The sequence below is a fragment of the Oryx dammah genome, unplaced genomic scaffold (assembly GCF_014754425.2).
Source record: "Oryx dammah isolate SB20612 unplaced genomic scaffold, SCBI_Odam_1.1 HiC_scaffold_2, whole genome shotgun sequence".
Lineage (NCBI taxonomy): Eukaryota > Metazoa > Chordata > Mammalia > Artiodactyla > Bovidae > Oryx > Oryx dammah.
In genome coordinates, this window is record NW_024070186.1 from 181728779 (window position 1) to 181736903 (window position 8125).

Genomic DNA, 8125 nt, shown 5'->3' on the forward strand with positions numbered 1-8125 from the left:
CTGGTGGAGAAGTGTTAGTAGCCAACCTCTAAGGTGACCCGAGGCTGTAGTCCCTGTCAGCATCCCTGATGACACAGGCTTGTACAGAGGACAGGAGAGCTCAAGGCCTGGGCCACAAATTCCTTCCCTGCTGTCTCCTGCCTCCATCTGCCATGTCCAGGGACAGAGTGCTGACGACTCATGAGACTTTATTCTACCCAACATCTATTGATACAATCAACCAATATTTATCGAGCAGCTGCAGATGCCAGACACGATGCTGGACAGTGCAGGAGCCAGTGATGGGCAGGTTACTTTTGATAAAGTGAAAGTGGTTCAGTCGTGTCCGACTCTTTGCGACCTCATGGACTATGCAGTCCAGGGAATTCTCTAGGCCAGGATACGCGTATGGGTAGCCTTTCCTTCCTCCGGGGGATCTTCCCAACCCAGGGATCGAACTCAGGTCTCCCGCATTGCAGGTGGGTTCTTTACCAGCTGAGCCACCAGGGAAGCCCTGATAAAGACTGACAACACACAAATCAACCAACCAATGCACAGGATGATTTTGGATACCAAGTGCAGAGAAATGAATGAAGCAAGTGATGCACTAGGAAGAGAATGGGGTGGGAGCATTGCTGTTATTACTCTTGTTTGAACCCAGTTTTACAGTTGCACCTGTTGGGTTCTGAGGTGCGTGCCTGTGTCTGCATTTGTCCCCCCATGATGAGATGGCTTGGAGGCAAAGCCCATCCTCCCATCCCTGCATCTGCACCCCAGGGCCCGGGCAGCATCTCAGGGAAGGAAGCAGAACTGGTCTGACTCATGCTGAGTGAAGGGGCCCAGAGATGGCTGGGAAGTCTACCTCATGGCATTGAATCAGACTCTAGCTTCAGGAAGGGAGATCCCAGTGATGATCAAAGTGCTCTGAGCCCTTGCTCTGCTCAGCCATTTGTATGCCTCATCTCCATCAATCCTTGCGGTAGTCTTTCAGATAGACACCATTACTAACCCCATTTTACAGATGTGGAAACTGAGGTCGCACCTCTAAAGAAGGAGAACCAAGATTTGAATGAAGATGGCTTGGATTCAGCATTTGAATGAAGGTGCTGGGTTCATGGCCTTAGCACCATGATTCTAACACTGTACCCCATAGTTTGCCATCCAGGGGCCTTACACTCAGTGGTAGATGCTGGCGGGGGCGGGGGTGATAGTATTACCTTGAGCAAGTCACTTGTCCTCTCTGAGTCTCATTTCCTCAAGTCTATGAATCAGGGGAGAAGTAGTGTAAGTAACTCTGCCTTGGCTGGGTTCATTTTAGGGATTCAATAAGACAATGCAAGAAGCCTGCCCAGCAAGACAGGAATTTAGGAATAAGTTTCTGAATTCCATAATGAAGGGGACAACAGAGGATGAGATGGTTGGGTGGCATCCCCGACTCGATGGACATGAGTTTGAGCAAGCTCGGGGAATTGGTGATGGACAGGGAAGCCTGGCATGCTGCAGTCCATGGGGTCTCAAAGAGTCAGACACGACTGACCAACTGAACTGAACTGAAATGAGTGAATGAGCTTGTAAATGTTCGTTCCCTTCCTTGTTCTTCAATTCTGTAATAATAGGGGGAAAAAACTAAAAAGCATCTGCTAGGGCTGCTGCTTTGCCCAAATCCCTACACACTACAGACGTATCCCCTCAGGCTTCCCTAACAGCATGCACACGTTGCTGAGGGGCTTGCAGCCTCTCTCTAGAACAGATCTCACAGGGAAGCACAAGCCACAGTTTGTGGCTAAAGTGTGAGGCAAGAGAGCCCATCTGACTCCTTCTGCACCGGGTGGTCTTAAATCAGACAGACCCAGGTCTCCAAGTTCCCATCACCTGCTTGCTGTGTGATCTTGGGCAGATGTCTCAACCTCTCTAATGTCTGGATTCCTCACTTGTTGAGAAGATACCTGCCACATAGGGCTGTTCTAGGAAGGCACACAAGACCCCTTTCCCTGTGAAGCAGTGAGGTTGGGCAAATGGGACGAGTCCAGAGGGGTGACATTTCTACGCACACATAGCTGTGAGTTTCCTGAGCTTTAACTGAGGCCGAAATTGAGTCATCCATTACTCTCTTCCCCATTCTCCTTTCTCACATTGCCTTACGCCTTTGCTCACACCTAATCCACCAGCAATTCCTGTCAGTTTCAACTCAAACTATAACCCTGACCGCATGCTCTTCTCTGCATCCTAGCCACACCATCTCGGGTCCAACCTACCATCATCATCCCCTGTGGGTAACTAGAAGAACCTCCCCAACTGCTCTCCCCGCCCACCCCCTCCCCACCCAGTCTATTCCCTAGACTGCAGCCAGAGAGGTCAAGTTCATCCTGGATCAGATCACTCCCCAGCTTAGACCTGCAGTGGCCCCTCTAGGAATAAAATGCGCACTGGAGCCGCCCCTTCCATGACTGGCCTAGATCTTCCCTATTTGTTCCCCAGGTCACTCTTCATCCTCCGTCCTGCTTAGTGTTGACCTGATTCAACATCAACTTTTGCCCTCTGGCTTCTGGTGGGGATGGCCAATGAGAGGTGCCAGCAGGGAGGTGCCAGATGGGAGGGGAGGGCCGGGGCTTCACTCCCAGCTTCCTCTCTGCCTGGCCGTGGGTTGGCACGGCTGGGCCCCTCCTTATAAGAGCCACACATAGTCTCCTACAGCCACGACTCCTTCTCTTTCCCCTCCCAGCTCCTCCCTGGCTGCATCAGGAGTAGTGTGGCAACAAGGGCCCACTGCTACCGGAAGTGCTTCATCCTTCCTTATTAGCCTCCTTTAACCCCACCCAACCTCCATCAACAGTCCTCTCATTAAACTTTCATCTCTTACCCTCCCTAAGGGGTCCATCTGTTTCCTGCCTGGACAGCAACCAGTAATAAGACCCTCAAGATCTAGCCCCTGCCTGGCTCTCTGTTCTCAGCTCACTCTTCACGATGCTCTGGCCACACCTGGCTTCTTTCTGACCCTCCAACACACCAAGCTTGGGACCTCCTTGGTGCCACTGTGTTTGCCATTCCATCCAGCCTGGGACTCTGTTCTGGATCTTCACATAGAAGGTCTCAGGGAGGCTGTCCTCAACCACCCATCACACACTGTTTTTTCTATTTTTTCTCTAACACCTGGGACATCAAGATGTGAGGGGTTTTTTTCATACTAGTAATCAATTCTCCAGCTCTCCACATACCAACTGGGTGTCAATAATTCTATGCAATCTGACGCTGAGTACCCGAGGTTAGCATAGACCCCACAAGTTAAGGGTCCTGTCCCACAAACGACCCCCACTTCAGACTCCAGTTGCAAGCTACTGGCCTCCCATACTCCTGACATACCAGCTATAAATCAGTAAATATTTATGGAATTAATACAAGATGTGTATGTTCACTTAGAAGGAGAGATGGGAGACACCCACTCAGGAGCCCTGGAAGGCAGTAGGAGAGCTTGGGTATCTTTTTCAAGATGTGATCATGGCTTTGTTGCCTGAAACCTCTTTGTGAATCCTCTGAGGGCCTTGGATTTCTTTCAGTTCAGTTACAATCCCAGGTGTGTTTCCTGAGAAGCAGGTGGATAAAAGAGCCTAACTCAGGAGTCACACATCTGGACTTCAATCCTGGCTCTGCTCTGCTTTCCACTTCCCTGAAGCTCAGCCTGGATTAAAAGCACTGAAGGAATGTTAGCTATTGAAATCATGATGCAAGTTTGACTGTACATTGGCATCACCAAAGAAGCTTCAGGAAAGCTCTGAGGTAACAAAAGAGTGAAACTTGTACTCTGAAAATTAACAAAATTTTTTTTAAAACTGTTGCATAAATGAAAGAAAAAATATCCCATGTTCATAGATCAGAAAGTGAAGTGTTGCCATTTTGACCAGGCTTCCCAAATTGATCTACAGACTCAGTGCAACCCCTGTCAATATCCCACCTGGCTTCTTTTTAAAAATTGTTAAGCTTATCTTAAAACTCACAAGGAAATTCAAGAAATCCACAATAAAATCTTACAATCTTGAAAGAAAAAGTTGGAGGACTCCTAGTTTCCAACTTCAAAAGTTACTGCAAAACTACAGTAGTCAAGACAGTGTGGTACTGGCATAAATATCAATAGAATAAAATTGGGAACTCAGAAATACACCCATATCTCCATGATCAGTTGATTTTTGGCAAGGGATAAAGAATAATCTTTCTAACAAATTGTGCTGAAACAACTAGATAACCACATGTAAGAGTAAATGAACTTGTACCCCTACCTCACACCATGTAAAAAATGGATCAAAGACCTAAATGTAAGAGCTGAAACTATCAAACTCTTTAAAGAAAACATATGTATAATCTCTGTAACCTTGAGTTTGGATCTTACATTTGACACCTAAATCACAAGCAGCAAAAGAAAGATGGAGGAATTGGACTTCATCAAAATTAAAAACTTTGTCCTTCAAACAACACCATCAAAAGAGTGAAGAGATGACCCACAGAATGACAAAGTTTTTGCAAATTATATGTCTGACTCATATGTAGACTAAATAAAAACATAGTTCAATTTTTAATGAACAAAGGATCTGAGTAGATAACTGTCCAAAGGAGATATGCAAACGGCCCATACGCACATGAAAAGATGCTCAACATTATTATTCATCAGAGAAATTCAAATCAAAACCACAGTGAAATACCACTTCACACCCTCCAGGAAGCCTACAATCAGAAAGATAGTAAGTTCTGGTGGTGATGTGAAACGAAGTGTAAGAAACACTCTTGCACTTCTGGTATATGAATGTAAAAAGGTACAGCTGCTTTGGAAAACAGTTCCTCAAAAGGTTAAACACCGAAGCATCATATGACCCAACAATTCCACTCCTAGTATATACCTAAGAGAACCGAAAACACAGATCCACGCAATCTCATACAAGGATATTTATGGTGGCATTATTCATAATAGCCAAGAAGTAGAAACAATCCCAGTTTCCATTAGCTGATGAGTGGATAAATAAAATGTGCTATATCTATATAGTAAAAGATTATTCAGCAATTTAAAAAATGAAGTACTGATACATCCTACAACATGGTGAACCTTGAAATCGTTATGCTAACTGAAAGAAGCCATCACGAAGGACCACATATTGTATAATTCCATTTATAAGAAATGTCCAGAATAGACAAATCTACATGGACAGAAGGTAGATTACTGGTTGCCTACAGCCAGGGGTGGAGAGTAGGGAAAGGTGGGGGGATTTGGGATGTGAAGGGGTGCATTGATATCTTCTTGAGACAATGAAAATGCTTTTAAATTGATGATGGTGATGGATGCACAAGTTTAGGCACACGGTAAAAGGAATTAAATTGTAAGAAAGAAAGAGAGAGGAAAAAAGAAAGAAGAGACGAGACGAGAAGAAAGAAGGAGGGAGGGTGAAGGAAAGGAAAAGGAAAAGATGCTGAGAGACCTCCCATTTGGTCCAGTGGTTAAGACTCTGAGCTTCCACTGCAGGGGGCACAGATTTGATCACTGGTTGGGGAGGCTCAGATGGTAAAGCATCTCTCTACAATGTGAGAGACCTGGGTTCAATCCCTGGGTTGGGAAGAGTCCCTGGAGAAGAAAATGGCAACCCACTCCAGTACTCTTGCCTTGAAAACCCCATGGACAGAGGAGCTTGGTGCAGGCTACTATCCATGGGGTTGCAAAGAGTCAGGCACAACTGAGCGACTTCACTTTCTTTCTGGGGAGTTAAGATCCTGAAAGCAATATGGCAAGCCCAAAAAACTTGAAAAAAGAAAAGATGCTGATATCTAGGCCCCACTCCAAGGAAATCTGCTTTAATTGGTCAGGAGGGCAAGTGTCTGAATCCATACAGGCTCTGCTTACCAAGTCCTGAGCTCAGAACACTGATCCTGCCAAAGGTAGCTCCTTCTTCTGACTCACATTAAGGTCCTGTGGTGATGCTTCGCAGCTGACTCAGTCTTGCTCTGACAAAGGGATGGAATACCAACCTTCCCTTCTTGTCCCATGAGACTCTGGTGTGCCTGACCCTCGCTGGTCCAGGGATAAGGACGTGACCCAAGCCTGGCCAGTCAGAGTGCTCCATTGCCCTGGATAGTGATTGGCCCAAAGATAAGCATGTGACCTAAAATAATCCAATAAGATTCTCTCTCACAAGAATTTGCATCTTGAATGAAGTGACACAAGATAGAAAGTGGTTGCAGCTGATTCATCCTGATAGTGAAGCTGCCCAGGCTCTGCCTCCCAGACCACCCCCCTGCCACAAGCCAGTCGTCATGGTGTAGCAGTTCCTCCACCACCAGGAACCAGCCCACACCCTTCATGAAGAGTGTGTTTTCTGTGTATATCCTTATGCAGTAAACACTTTTCAAGCTCTCCGAGAGGAAGAACTCTTAGGAATTGGTGGGGAAGAAAGAAAGTAAAAAGGGCTTCCATGGCGGCTCAGACAGCAAAGATCCACCTACAATACAGGATACCTGGGTTCAATTGCTGGGTTGGGAAGATCCCCTGGAGAAGGGAATGGCTACCTATTCCTGTATTCTTACCTGGAGAATTCCATGGACAGAGGAAGCTGGCAGACTACAGTCCATGAGGCCACAAAGAGTTGGTAAACACACTTCAAGATCTCCTAGAGGAAAAGTTCCTAGGAGTTGGTACTGCTCACCAAATACCCATGTGCTCCGATGTTTACCAGACTCTCTTGCAGTTGGATTGAAGCCACATGGCCAGTGAAGTGAACGGGACTGCCGTGTGCCCCTTCTGGACCAAGGTAGTTAAGAGCCAGACACTTCCACCTTCTAGCTCTCCTTCCTGAAGGCCTTGTGTTCAAGACAGCACTTCTATAAGATGGAAGAGGACAGCACCAGACTTCAACCTGAGTAGGAAATAAATCTTAGTTGGATTAAGACACTGAGATTGCTGGGTTTATCTGTTACTGCAGCAAAGCCTGTCCTAGCCGTACTAAAACTTCCCACATTGTACTCCACACATTCATTTGTAGCTTTACGATGAAGAGAGCAGCATCTTTCACTTCTTAAGACAGGGAAAAAATAAGGCTCTCAGGATAGCATTTTATAAAGACATCTTCCTCACCAACCCTTTGCCCTCCTCTTCATTTTCAGTTCTTTTCTATTTCTGACGCATTGACAGGTAAAAGAGGACCAAAAGTTGGAGCATGTGTTTCCATCTATTTTATTTGACAGTCTACATAGAGAATTGGCATCTCACTTTGAAGATGTCCATCTGTCTTATCTTGGTGCCTAATTGAGACCTCAGTTTTAACATCTAATTACACAAGATTGTTCTGACATAGCAAGATTGAATAATATTCATTACCATTCTATGAGTGAAGTTATGCTCAACAAGTAATATTTATTATCACATTTAATCCTTTCAGCAGCTCTTAGAGATGTTACTGTTATCATGGTCTCCACTTTACAGATGAAGAAGTAGTTTTGACGAGGTAAGTAACTTGCCCAAAGTCACACACTAGGAAGCAACAGAACAGGGATTTGAATCTAAGTCAGATTGGTACCAAAGCCCCTGCTGTTAAGACCTATTATCCTCCCTGCCCTAAAATTCCTCAGTAATAAGTTAGGGGACTGAAGTCTCCTCATGCTTCCTGCTGGTCAACCATGGTAGTGACAAAACCATCAGAGTACCAAGGTCCTGGTCATCAAAGCTGGAGCCTACACTGCCTCCCTTCTTGTGAAAATCACTCATTCATGTCTGACTCTTTGCAACCCCATGGACTCTATAGTCCATGGAATTCTCCAGGCCAGAATACTGGAGTGGATAGCCTTTCCCTTCTCCAGGGGATCTTCCCAATCCAGGGATCGAACCCAGGTCTCCCTCATTGCAGGTGTATTCTTCACTGTCTGAGACACCAGGGAAGCCTGAGAATACTGAAGTGGGTAGCCTAATCCTTTCTCCAGCAGATCTTCTCAACCCCGGAATCAAACCGGGGTCTCCTGCATTGCCAGAGATTCTTTACTAGCCGAGCTACCAGGGAAACCCCCATGTTTGTGAGGCACCCAGAATACAGTAGGGATATGGTGGTGTCAGCATTCCCTTCCATCTACAGGGAAATTAACCCAGTTTATCAACCTGGTGAGCTTCCCTGGTAGCTCAGCA